Below are 14,473 nucleotides of genomic sequence, written 5' to 3' on the forward strand. Positions count from 1 at the left end.
AAACTCGGGGGTTAGGTAGACCTTATGGTAGTATGAAAATTGCCCAAGGGAAAAGTTGCAATGGGCTTTTGTTTTCCTATGGCAACCGAAAATGTTTTGACCTCTCCATTTCAAAAAGCATGGGATTTTCTCGGTTACCCAAATTTTGTTAATATTTAACCAAAATTGATCAATTTTACCCAAAATCCTTGATCAATTTTACCGAAAATAGGTCAAATTCATCTTTTTGGGTAAGTTTCGAAAATTTAATTTTTTCAAAGTACCCTGTGAAACCGAGAAAATCCCATGCTTTTTTAAATGGAGATTTTTTGGTTTTGAGAGATCAAAAACCTTTTCGGTTGCCCTGGGAAAACTAAAGCCCATTGCAACTTTTCCCTTTGGAAACTTTCATACTCATAGAAATCTCATACGTAACTGAATGCTGCCGCCTACGTCCGAGCTTGACGCCAGTTCACCTTGAACCTTAAGCCAATGAGAGGCCGTAGAGTGGTTCCGCCAAGGATGATAATAATCCTCCTTGGATCCGCTACTATAGCGGGAGATAGATGACGTCATTCTCTCTGGTGACATTAAATTCTTGGCAGAACCACTCTTTGAGCTCTGATTGGCTGAGACCTGGCTATCGTCTGCCACGGCGTTTGGCCCATTTGCCAGTTACACGGCAGCATTCTAGTTACCTATGAGATTTCTATGGTTGAGACCGTTGCTAGGATCTTGTTGAACTCTTTTTTGGTAATCGTCTATAGGTGCTTTTTTCGCGAGTTAAAGTCACCGAAACAAAATCCACATTATTAATTTCCAATGTTGAAGCCATATTCTCCACGTGTTTCGCGACTGCGTGCTTGGGAAAAACAACAAAAACACCGATGCGCCATCGATGGGCATCGTGACGACAAAACCGGAAGTACAATAACTCGTACAGTAACTTTTTTATTTTCCGATGCGCATCGATGGCTTTTTCTTTGAGCAACTGAATGGCGTTTTCCATTTGATTCGATTTGATTGCTCGAGATTCGCTTCGAATCTGTGTCTGACGTCATGGATCTCCGATCGACTAGACTTATAGCGTTTTCCATTGGGAACCTCCGAGTGTGATCCGGATTTGTTGAATGACATCACTGCTCTCTGTAGGAGGCGCTCGGAGGATGGGCCCTGGTAACTCCCAATGAAATACGAAACGTTTTCGGAGCACTCTTTTGTTTCCCTCCGACTCTTGAGATGGGGCAGCTGGGAGCACTCCGGGAGCACTCCGGGAGGGAGTACCTTGGTCAATGGAAGACGATCCTCCCTCTCGGAGTTGCCCCTTTTTTCCCAATGGAATACGATTTTGATTTTGGAGCACTCCGGGAGTGCTCGGAGGTTCCCAATGGAAAACGCTATAAAACCGCACCGTGAACATATTCCCGCTCATTGTGATTTTTTGTCTGCTATAGTATGTTGAATTTTCGCGTCTTGTTAGTTTAAACCGTGACGTCAAAATCGGATACCGGAAAAATCGTACAGAGGCTACGTTCAATGAAGCTTAACGGTCTTACCTTTGCGTTAATTCCGTTGAGACTTTTGCTGAACGCTTTTTTACGATTGTTGTAATTTTTTTTAAATATCGTCTGCTGAGTCGTCCGTAGCTAGCATAGAAATCTTATAGCGTTTTCCATTGGGAACCTCCGAGTGTGATCCGGATTTGTTGAATGACGTCACTGCTCTCTGTAGGAGGCGCTCGGAGGATGGGCCCTGGTAACTCCCAATGAAATACGAAACGTTTTCGGAGCACTCTTTTGTTTCCCTCCGACTCTTGAGATGGGGCAGCTTGGAGCACTCCAGGAGCACTCCGGGAGGGAGTACCTTGGTAAATGGAAGACGATCCTCCCTCTCGGAGTTGCCCCTTTTTTCCCAATGGAATACGATTTTGATTTTGGAGCACTCCGGGAGTGCTCGGAGGTTCCCAATGGAAAACGCTATTATACTCCTACCTAGAATGCTCCCGTCTACGGGAGAACCTGACGCCAAGTCATTTTGTAGCAACGACTAATGATTATATAGTCTTTGCTTAAGCCTCAGCCAATCAGCGGCCATTCATTGACTACGGCAAGCCGCTAGCGCCATAACACGGCCCACTTAGATCCACTGCTACTCGCACTAGAAGGCCGCCCAGCTTTATTTTCCTCCCATGTTAACGACCGTATGAGGAAAAGCCGATTTACGCGGGAAAATTCCGCTTGGCACGCTAGGAACCGGGACAACCCTCTAATGTTATCCTAAGGGGAAATTTTTTCGAAACAGTCCCACTTTTAGGAACCTTTTCCCTTATCTTTGCAATATTGTTCAACGCTGAGATTTTAATATGATTTGAAGTAAGGTTTTAGCCTTATTTTAAGACTATGTTTGTAATTTTCCGATCTTTGGTTCGCGTTGAACAATATTGCAAAGATAAGGGAAAAGGTTCTTAAAAGTGGGACTGTTTCGAAAAATTTTCCCCGTAGGATAACATTAGAAGGGTTGTCCCGGTTCCTAGCGTGCCAAGCGGAATTTTCCCGCGTAAATCGGCTTTTCCTCATACGGTCGTTAACATTGGAGGAAAATAAAGCTGGGGGGCCTTCTAGTGCGAGTAGCAGTGGATCTAAGTTGGCCGTGGCCGTGGCCATACCATGGCGGTTAAAAATAGTAGAAGCTCAGACGATTTTTACAGGATTCATCCGATCCAAGCTAGATCCAAGCTCGCAGAATTCCCATAGGTTTTTGCTGGAGTTTTTCACATGAACCACTTCAACGTTTTTGGATTTTTATTTAATAAAAGTGTTAAGATTTTTTGAACTTTTAGTTTTGTTTTCATATTTACTTATTATAAGGAATATTTAAATGACATTGCGAGGAAGATAAATAAAATTTCGTTTAGGTTCGCTTTGAAAATATTTAAGCCTAGGCCTGACATAGGCCTAACTTTTAAAATAACAGGCAATGTCAATGGCAGTTTTTGGAGAAGCAGTGACTGAAGGTCCTTAGTATTAACCTTTGTATTTAAAGGTTATTTCACATTTAAAGTAAGTAATATTATTTAATAATTATTTAAAACAAAAGATCTGCTACTATAGAATTGGCCTTAAATATTTTGAAGATGAACTTAGAAATGGATAATTCATGGAAAGTTAGGACCACCTTAAAAGAAGATACTATTACAGAACTTTGTGAAATATGTCTATCAAACACATATTTCACTTTTGAAGAAAAATTTTTTTCTCAAAAAAATGGATTAGCGATGGGAAACCCACTTTCCGCCCCCATAGCAAATATGGTAATGGAATATGTGGAACAATCCTTAATGGAAGTGGAATTAATGAACTCAAATATAAAACTGTGGAATAGGTTTATGGATGACGTGTTTTTAATAAAAAACAAAATGTTAACTACGGAAAAATTATTGGATATAGTAAATAACTTTCATAAAAATATACAGTTCACTTTTGAAGGAAAAATAGAAGGAACATTACCATTTTTAGATATTTTGGTGTGTCATGACAATATTTCATTTCAGTGTAGTCTATACCAAAAACCGACACACGCAAAAACCTTTTTGAATTTTGATTCGTCACATCCGTTTAAAGTTAAACTAGGAGTCTTAAAATCATTTAAAAACAAAATAGAATTAATATCAGATACACCCATCAAAGACAAAAATAATATTAGAGATCAATTTATAAATAGTGGGTATCCAAAATATTTAATAGACACAATTTTCGAAACGAACTTGGTTAAAAATGAGTCTCAGAAGCAGAAGATTGAAAATGTAATTTCTTTACCGTATATAGAAGGCATTAGTGAGAAAACGAGTAGACAGTTAAAAAAATATAACATTAATTTGGTACATAAAACTGCAAACACATTAAAAACCCACGTAGTAAAAAATAAACCTAAAGTAGAAGAATTAAAGAAGACCGGAATAATTTAAAAAATAAAATGTGGTTGTAAAAAATCATATATTGGGCAATCAAAAAGGACACTTAAAATCAGAAGGGGGGAGCACCAAATGATGGTTAAAAAATTAGATAAAAAAAAACGGCCTAGCGGACCATATACTAAGAAATGGAAAACATGAAATTAATTGGGACTCGGCCAAAGTTTTAATTCAAGAACCAAATTGGAATAAGAGAGTTTTTAAAGAAAGAAGCTGTGTATATCAAAAAAATAGGACATTTGAATTTAGACAAGGGTATAATAGACGTAAAAGGGTGTTGGGAGATTTTGAGATTAGGGAATGAAAGCATTATGGTCTAAAGGGGTTCGTTGGTTGTATTCATTACTTGATATTGTTGTTTTTTCATTGTTGTTTTTTAATCGTTGTTTATTATTAATTTAAAAAAAAATGTAAATGTTATTGAAAATTGTAACTAATCAATTGTAAGACGCGGCTGAAGAAGGACCTCGGTCCGAAAGCTCCCGAGTGATTTTAAATGAAAATAACCATGAAGTAGCAGATCTTTTGTTTTAAATAATTATTAAATTTAGTCAACCATGGTAATATTATATTTATTATTATGTTTATAGTAACTAAGATAAACAAAAACCTTATGAAAGAGTAATTATATCCCAGAAAAAATACATTACACTAAAGAATTACACTTATGACGAATTGACGACAGTCATTGAATTAAACAGCAACAATCATACTGATTATTTTTCAAAACTTTACCTTCTATTTAATAATATGCTTTTTGTCTTAGAAGCTTAGCCAAGATAAATGTCTCGCACTCTGCTTAAATTCAACATTCCACTGTTAAACAACATAAGAGATAGTACTCAACGAAGATCGATATTTACAATGTTAAATAAAGTGTTTTTAAAGAAAACGGATATTGCAGTAATTATAGTCCTGAGTTGTTGTTCCACTAGGCTCACTGAACTTCCTGAAGTAATTTTTACCAAATCATCAATTTGAAAGCCCGCCGTTTGTTAACATTTCAAATTGCCCCGAGGCTTAAGGAAACCCAAACTTTTACCTGTACAACGACACATTACTGCCCACCGCAAATCGTTTTCTACATGTGGAAATGAAACATCGAAGGGCCATAACAACAAACAACGCAATAGTTATCCAAAACGTTTGCATATAAGAGAAAAATCTTTACGAGTAAAGAAACAGTCTACCATGTTTAAAAACTACATTAAACTCAATCACGGCCCCCTGCACGCGCTCACGTGAGCGCGTGCAGGGGGCCGTGACTCGATTGACGTGGGCCAATGAAATGCGGGTTCTTAAGGTGACGTAATATAAAATCAAATTATTGTTTTCAGTAATTCAAACTAGATGGCAACGAGTCGTTGCCGTAGTCACTCTTTGAATCGTGATTGGCTGATAATGATGAAACCTCCGAAAATGTAATTGGCCCATTTTGTATTTATACGGAATCATTCTATGTTATAAGATTTCTATGGTAGCTAGCCTTCCAGTGTGCTGTGACGTCACGATTCCGTTTAACAAACCCAGGGGTACGTTCAGCAGAGCTCATCGGACTAATCGGTGACCTCGGTTTCCTACTGTACGCTTTTTCTCATTTCCGGTTTTGACGTCACGATGCTCATCGGTTACTCACCGAAGTCATCGGCTGGAAGAGTCGGTTTTTCCGATGACTGACGTAAAACTTCTATAAAAGCTACGCCATTTTAAAAAAAAACCGATGACTGAATAAAAGCGTTCAGCAACTTACGACAGCATTGATCATTATGACTAAAAAGCTCATCGGTGGAAAATATCAAATCCATCGGGTTTTTTTCCGTTGACTGCTGCTGAACGTAGCCCGCTCTTTCAATCGTTGAGTTTGTTGAGCTAACGTTTCCAACGTGACGTCAAAACCGGAAATTACAAAAACCGTTCAGTGAAAAAAAGTTGTCAACGTTGAGACCGTTGAGCTTCACTGAACGTAGCCAGCATAAAGAAAAATGGTCTCAACGTTGAGTGTTGGAGCTGAACGGCGTTCAGTGAACGCTACACACTCTAACCCATTACCATAGATATAAGAAATGTATATAGAGGTCTAGATAAATTTTGGGGCGTCTAAGCCTAACATAATTGACACCTAGCAGACACCGAGGAAGGCACTTGACCAAGAGCGCGAGCTCTCTTAGCATTTTAGCAGGGAGAAAGGGAGTCGTAATTTACGCGCTAAATGTGTCCAAGCAGGGGAATAGAGACTCCAAGGGGCTGACAATGGGGGTAAAATCATGGAGGACCCAATACGGAACAAGTACGATTTTAGCGCCATCTACACAAATAAAGATTTGAAATGGCTGAATGCAGAGAGTAGGCTGAGAACAGGGAGGATAGATGGCGCTAAAATCTTACTTGTTCCGTATTGGGTCCTCCATGATTTTACCCCCATTGTCAGCCTCCTGGAGTCTCGGTTCCCCTGCTTGGACACATTTAGCGCGTAAATTACGACTCCCTTCCTCCCTGATTTTAGTACTAAGTGCTTGACCTTTCCGCAGGCCGTATTCTTTAACAACCATCTGTTGGTGACTTTTAGTCGAGGGGTCCGACACTCTTTCAAATTTCGTACACGCCAGTGATTTGAAAATTTCCAAATTTCAAATTTCTGATTAAATTTGAGAAAAACTTTTCAAATTTCTCAAATGTTTGGGCAAATTTTCAAATTTTAATCGATTCCGACCAATTTCTCAAATTTAATAAATCTTATGAAATTTGATGGTTTTCCGCAAATTTTTATGAAATCTTGCAAATATTTGTAATTTTGAATTGAAATTTTAACAAATCTTGAGAAAATTCATAAATTCCTACGGAAAATTTAAGAAATCTTAAAAATTTCCAAATTTACAAAAATCACTGCGAAATTTTCTTCGCCCTCGCTAAGATTTCCGAGGCAATATCCGAGCTCGGCTTTATAGGGTGGGTCCGAGGGTGGGTCGATGGGGTCGGCCCTCGGATATACCATAGGGTTTGCCGAGTGTTCGTTCACATACTATATATTTGTAAAACAAATGGGATTTCTACCATCAACTTCAAGCGCTCAACTTAATCTAACATTGTTTTTGTATAAATAGTAGTGAGTCATTCCAGGTCAAATCAACCAGGTCCATACCCCTCAAGTTACCGATTTTGATGAAATTTGGTGAACAGGTGTAGTTACGCATAAAACCAACCCCTGTAAGGCAGAAGTGCTGAAAAAGTTTTTTGAGGGGAGTTAGAGGACGAAATGTTTTTTGGCGGTTTTCCATATGCCGGTTGCGCTTTAGCTATAAAATCGCTATAACTTCAGTTTTAAAAGTGATATAAATATGCCTAATGGCTTATTTTCAAGGTAATTAATCAATTAATGCCCCAGATTATTATTTTCAAAAAATTTGAAAATTTGAAAACAAATTGAAATTTGAAATTTGGAAGTCACCTATTCGTGGATACCCAAAATAGCTATATTTAGAAAAATTATTTTTTGGCTTGTGTTGCTTTATATGATCACATTACGTGATCTGTAAAAATATTTTCTTGTGTTTTCTAGTTTTAACGAAGTTACAATCAATTTACCTTACCCCCGCGCCTATTTGAGCTATTCACAGCAATTACCTGCAACGCCGGTATCACAACCAATACATTTCCACGGTCACACATAATTGTATTTACACTTATTTGTTACTTCTAGTCATACTTTGAAAACATCGAAGATTCTTTCGATCAGTGTCCCTCTTATTTTTTACTTCTGACCACACTTATTTGTTACTACTAGTCAGCCGTTGAGTGTCACACTTATTTCTTCTGGTTATACGACAAAGACTAGATCGATCAGTTTCATACTTATTTGTTACTTCTGATCACCCTTATTTGTTACGTTGAGTATCACACTTAATACTTCTGGTCATACGCCGAAAACTAGGTTGATAAGTGTCATACTTAATTGTTACTTCTGGCCATACGTTGAAAGCGCGGCCCACTCTGAAAGGCCTTGAAAAACGCAAGAGGGAAACGGGCGCGTAGACCTCTATAAACACGCGAATTTACAATGTTGGAAGTTGCGGGGGTCCGTATACGCTGCCCAAAAAACCTTACTTAGAATTAAAATTAAGGAACGTATTTGCAACTCTAGGCAGTGGCGTAGCGTGGGCTATTGTCGCCCGGGGCGGAATCATAATTCCAAGGAGGATAGGAAGAGAGGCGAAGTAGAAGGGATGAACGCGCCAAAATCATCCTTGTAAAAAGGGGCAATTTTGCCGCCCTCCTAATGGTGGCGCCCGGGGCGGTCCGCCCTTCCGCCCCCCCTCGATACGCCACTGACTTTAGGTTATATGTAAACGACAGCTATTCAAATATATAACTTTCATGAAAATCGGACTTAAATTAAGGAACTGTATGTAGATTTTTGGACCAAATATAAAACCACGAAAATTGGGGTCCCGTAAATTACCCTGAAAACTATACTTTAATTTAATATTTACTGATATAACTGAAGTTGTAGGTCGCTGAATCCTAACCTATCCAATAATATTTTTTTAATGTTATCGGACTTAATTGTAAATAAAATATCTACCACATAAATCGAAACCCAACTTCTAGGGCTCCGATTTGAAAACTTAATGAAAGGCTATCAATGGCAATGTATGTACATTCGAACGAGATATCATTGACTCTTCTAGCTCTAACCGTTGAAGAGATATGCGCAACACGGCGGCATCGGTATCGGCTATACTGTACGTGAGACCTTGGAGTAGAGAAGTTCTCTACTCCAAGGTGAGACACACAAACCTTTAGGATTGTGTGTAAAAACGAGCGAACAACTGAGACAAAAACCAAAACGGGGCAAAATTCAAGGTCGATGTATAGGTGGGTAAAGTAGAACTAGAGTTATTCCAGGTCAAATCAACTAGGTCCATACCCCTCAAGTTACCGATTTTGATGAAATTTGGTAAACAGGTGTAGTTATGCATAAAACCAACCCCTGTAAAGCAGAAGTGCTGAAAAAGTTTTTTGAGGGGAGTTACAGGACGAAATGTTTTTTGGCGGTTTTCCATATGCCGGTTGCGCTTTAGCTATAAAATCGCTATAACTTCAGTTTGAAAAGTGATATAAATATGCCTAATGGCTTATTTTCAAGGTAATTAATCAATTAATGCCCCAGATTATTATTTTCAAAAAATTTGAAAATTTGAAAACAAATTGAAATTTGAAATTTGGAAGTCACCCATTCGGGGATACCCAAAATAGCTATATTTAGAAAAATTATTTTTTTGCTTGTATTGCCTTATTTGACCACATTACGTGATATGTAAAAATATTTTCTGATGTTTTCCAGTTTTAACGAAGTTACAATCAATTTACCTTAGCCCCGCGCCTCAACCAATTTTAATTTTTTTGGGGGGATTTTTCATATTTTATTTTTTTCCTTGTGAACAACCAAATTTCCTCGTATTTTATAAAACTTATTATTAGTTCCCCCAAAGTGTACTCCTGCTATGTAAACACTTAAATATAATTGTTTCATTATTTGTGGAATTAGGGGCAAAGTTTACTCCACCGCACCATATTTTGTTTGTTGATTTCTAATAGTTTATCAACAACATGCAGACTTGTATAGTACAGAGAAATCAATTTAATGATAAAATAATTTACAAAGTCTTAGCACTTATAGTTAGTGCTTTTTCAGCTTTTTTCGTTTCCGCAGCTGGTAGCTTCCATAATCTACCCGTTTTTGTAGTAGGGTTTGCAATAACCATGACATCTCTACGGAGAAGCCGTCCTCGGTCTTCTTCATTAGGGTAACGATATGAAGCAGCTAGTCCATGAGGATGAAGAAAGCATAATTCTAGCTCTTGATGGACATCGATTTTCTCTAAAATGAATGCCAGCCACCATTTGCCGTCTCGTTTCGCAACAATGAACCCATGAATATCTGACCAAGGTAGAATGTGACTTTCAGATTCTTTTTGGACTTTAAGTGTCGTAGATTTAGTTGAGGATGACATTATTTTGGTTTGTACTTCACTTTTTGTTATCGGTACAACTGAATGAATAGATCTAATTCCTTTGATCCGATGAGCATTTTCGTAACGAACTTTTAAAGTGCTTTCCATTTCGTCTATTTCATTTTGTCTCACAAATTCAAAAGATATTTTGTCAAGTCGTTCTTCATTTGAATGCCACTTTGCTTTGGCCCAAGTTAAAAGTTGCTCTGGATTTAGAATAATTGTGTTGTTTAGGCTAGCCAAGGCTGCGAGTCTTTTCACACACCCTCCAAGGCCATCACAAGGGCCTTTGCCGTGGGAAGTTTTAAAAAAATGCATAAGTTTGTTACATTCTTGAAATTTTTATACTGGGAAGGAGCACCATCTGAGAAGTAAACAACTCCCCGCAAACCGGTTAAAGCTTTTTTCAAAAACTCAATAAGTTTCATTAAAAACACGTGAACAGTTGTAGCATCATGCTTTACGCTATCAGATATTACAACATAGTTAACATTGTTTAATAGTCCTCCGATGTGTTCTCTGTAATAGCAAACAAATGGATGGAGAGTGGCTTGATCCGATGCCCAGTGAAAAGACTGAATTGCGTCTTGCGCTATAAACGTATAATTTTCAGAAAAGTCGCCGATGATGAGGGCATAGCCTGGAACTAGGGACGCTTTTATCTGTTGTAAATACAGCGATTGCTCTGTTGTAATATGATCATGTGTTAAAAGCTCTTCTAAATTTTCAAGAAGTTCATCCACAAATTCTAAAGTATTTTTTTGTATAACTTCAAGAGTGCTTCTATCCACGTTGCCCCATTGTCTGAAGCTGACAAAGTCGATACTTTCCTCATCAATTATATTTTCGATGTAGTTCCTGAGTTCGTAAAATCCTGGGCATTCCTCACAATCTTTCAGAAAACAGTCTTCTGTCGGATTGACTCAGACAACGCTCTTCAGACAATCTTTATAAATTTTCAAATGCCAACTACGGTCTTTCGTCAGTTCCCCTAACCTAACACCTTCAATTTTTAACTTCACATTTTGATGATACTTGCATACGAAAGTAGAATGAGTACCAGAGGATCAAGCCAGTATGCAGATTTTTGGTCTTAATTCGACAAACTTAGAAAAGGATATTTGTATTTCACTGTGCATTGACTTAAACATTTGATGTAGCTCCTTTAAATTGCACAAAATGAGTCTTTCCTGTTTGTGTACTCTTTGGTCAAATTCACGGATGCTTTTAAAATCTTTCTTGCCTGGAAGATTTCGGCCTCTGCATTCCTCATTTTCATAGAAATTTCTCACACTATCCACTGTATTCTGATCCAGATTTTTCCCAGGTTTGGGGTTGGGTGTACTCAAGATTCCTTTTTCTTCCACAAGCTTCTTGGTACGTCTTATCATGTAGTTTGTTGCTCCAAATTCTTGCTGGACTTTGGAGGCACTCCACCCTTTGGGTAATACAGTTAAAACTTGAAATTTATCGCTTCTATTTTCGGATATATTAAATTTGTGTTTTAGTTGGTTAATCATTTTATCCAAGTAATTTTGTTCCGCTATCACGTTTTCATCTGTGTCCAAGGACGTATATAAGGGGGGGTTTAGGGGGTTCAAACACCCCCCTTAGGACTCGATTCCATTCTTACGAAAGGAGCGCAGCATTAAGAAATAAACAGTAAGACGTAAAAATGAATTGAAATATCCGCAACGCAGCACAGTAAAATATATTAATATATTACTAGGATCATTAATATTGTCATTTTCTCGCAAATGTATTAAAAAACTTTGTTTGATACAAGTGCGGAAATGTCATTGTCACTCGTCCCGAGTCTAGGCGGTACTTTAAATATGCGTTATTGCTAACGAAAAATTTCGCGCTCGCGATTTCATCTGGTTGTGTTATAATCCGCCCCCCCCCCTTAGACGATCTATATCTACGTGCTTGTCTGTGTCAGTTACTGAAACCCCTCTAATTTCATCGAACGTCTTCTCATAAACAGCTTCAATCAGGGCCGGCTCAAGTTATTATTTTTCACTCGGGCAAGGGGAATTTTTGGCGCCCCTGTTATTTTGAAACTAAATTAAACTACCCCCCCCCCCCCGTATAAAACATAACCATGTCCTTGTTATAAATTTACGGTTTTCATAACAATAAATAATCCCTTTAATCACTTTCTAAATACTTTGTGTAAACATATTTAATACCTTCTTTATGGTACATGGTCATTTTACATGGAGCTTGAAACACTAGGTAAGGTGGCAAAACTAGTATACCTAAAGTTCATTAATTATACACACTCAAAACTTACTGTTGAAAAAACAGCAAATACGGTTTATAATTTACAGCAAGGCGCAGTTGAAGTGGGTTAACAGCAGTTTGTCGTAAAATTTACAGCTTTCTGCTGTATTTTGAAGAAAACAGTAGCGACTGTAAAAATTCATATTCGTACTGTTTTTAAAATGACAGTTATATTCAAATTAACAATATGAAACCGTGGTTGACGTTTTACTTAAAAAATGCGTAAAATTTACCACACGTTGCTGTTTTTTTCTGTTATAAACGGCAAGCGCTAGTATATAAAACAACTAATTATTATTTAGTTGTCAAAACATTTTTTTAAATCGTACAAGATTCCTTTTAGTTTTAAATATAATAATATCCGATATAAATATTTTTATATACTCTTTTGTTTAAGTAGCACCCCACGCAAAATGCTATATTAATTACAACCCTTGTTCATCGTGTGCTTAATCATTTGAAACCAAGTTAATAGTTTACTTTCCTTTGCTTTTCCCTATAACTCTAAACTACAAAGGCTCGAGATAAACAATTAAACATGATCAGTTAGAGTTGTAGTCATTTCTGATATTTTCGACGAAGTTTTTCTATTGAATTATGAAAATATTTTGTCATATAATAATTGATAAAAATTTTATAAATTTCTATCATGAATTGATTAATAAAATATTTGTTAATTTTTAATAAGGCCTAAACCAATGTGATAATGGTTTGATCCGTAAAATGTTTGATGGAATTTTAAGGTTGTGGATAGGTCCAGTACTAAATACGTTTGATATCTAGAACTACGGCAAACACTGGAATTTTACCGTATTAAATACGTCTGGAATGAAGGTTAAAAGAACAGCAATACTCTGTAAATATAACTTTATCTTGCTGTATTTTTAAACAGCAGAGTGTTCAGTAAATTTAACAGGAAGCATGACAATAAAAAAAACAGTCAGAGTTGGTTGTGAAATTAACAGCATTCTGCTGGCATCTATGCTGACCGCAGATTACTGTAAAATTTACCATAATATTTTTCTGTGTGTAATGTCCATACTGAATAGTATCAACGCCAAAAACACTTCCAATTCAGCGACCGTGTCAGCCTGACCGTCCCGATGGTCTCCACTGACTCTCCTCTACGCCAACATGGAATCGCTCTGCAATAAGATCCCAGCCTTCCGAGGTTACCTCTCAACTCTCCGCCCTGCTATTGTCGCGTTAACTGAGACAAAACTGGACTCCTCGATGCATTCCTCGGAAATATTTGACTTGGACTGTCGTATACCGTCACGACCGAAATCGACACGGTGGTGGTGTCCTGATCGCGGTCGCCAACAGCATAAAATCTTATCCAGTGCGCTCCGAGGATACCGTTGAGGTGGTTGTGGTGCGACTTACTTTGGGCTCCAAATGTCTGAGGGTCGCTTGCGTCTATCGTCCCCCCTCGTCCAATAAGTCGTATTCCACCCGGGTCAACGCCTTACTTGAAAAGCTGTCTCTGATATCCTAGTAGTTGGTGATTTCTACTATAAATCCATAGTCTGGGATCTGTTACAAACCCCTTTAACTCTCGATTCGAAGTTCTTGTGCACTGTGCTCTCATGCAACTACACGCAGCACGTTCTTAGTGCTACCATAACTACGTCTTCCTGTGAAAGCATTCTCGACTTAGCGCTCTCGTCTCCCGCAGGAGTTGTTGGCGACGTGATACACAGCCCAGGTCTCGGGGACCACGACTTTTTTCAATTCACTCTGCCGGCTCTCCCCTCACCACCTAAACTGCGCACCTGTCTAGTGATACTGAAGCTATCTCCGCTGAACTTCAGTTACTGTGCCTCCCAAACCAGGATATGTGTGACAAGTGGAACACTTTTAAGGCTACCCTCTCTGAGGCGGTCTAACGTGACACCCCTCACGCAACATCTCATCCAGATTCGGTGTCCCTCTCTTCCCCCTGGTCTGCCCCCCCCCCTATGGAAGATATCACAATCTCAAGCACGGGAATCCTAAAGCTCCTTCAGCAGCTAAATCCCCATAAAGTGCCAGGGCCCGATGAACTTCACCCGGCAATCCTGAAACGTTGCGCGGGACCGCTGGCCTCTCCACCGGAGAGGCCAGCGGTCACTCTCCACGGCCACACTCCTACAGGACTGGAAGCGCGCCAATGTAACGTCGATTCCAAAGGGAGGGCCCCCAAATGATCCTGAGGAATACAGACAAATCTCCCTGTTGGCCCAAC

Source organism: Leiobunum rupestre, chromosome 1 (genome assembly GCF_980474605.1).
Source record: "Leiobunum rupestre chromosome 1, qqLeiRupe1.1.hap1, whole genome shotgun sequence".
NCBI classification, from domain to species: domain Eukaryota; kingdom Metazoa; phylum Arthropoda; class Arachnida; order Opiliones; family Sclerosomatidae; genus Leiobunum; species Leiobunum rupestre.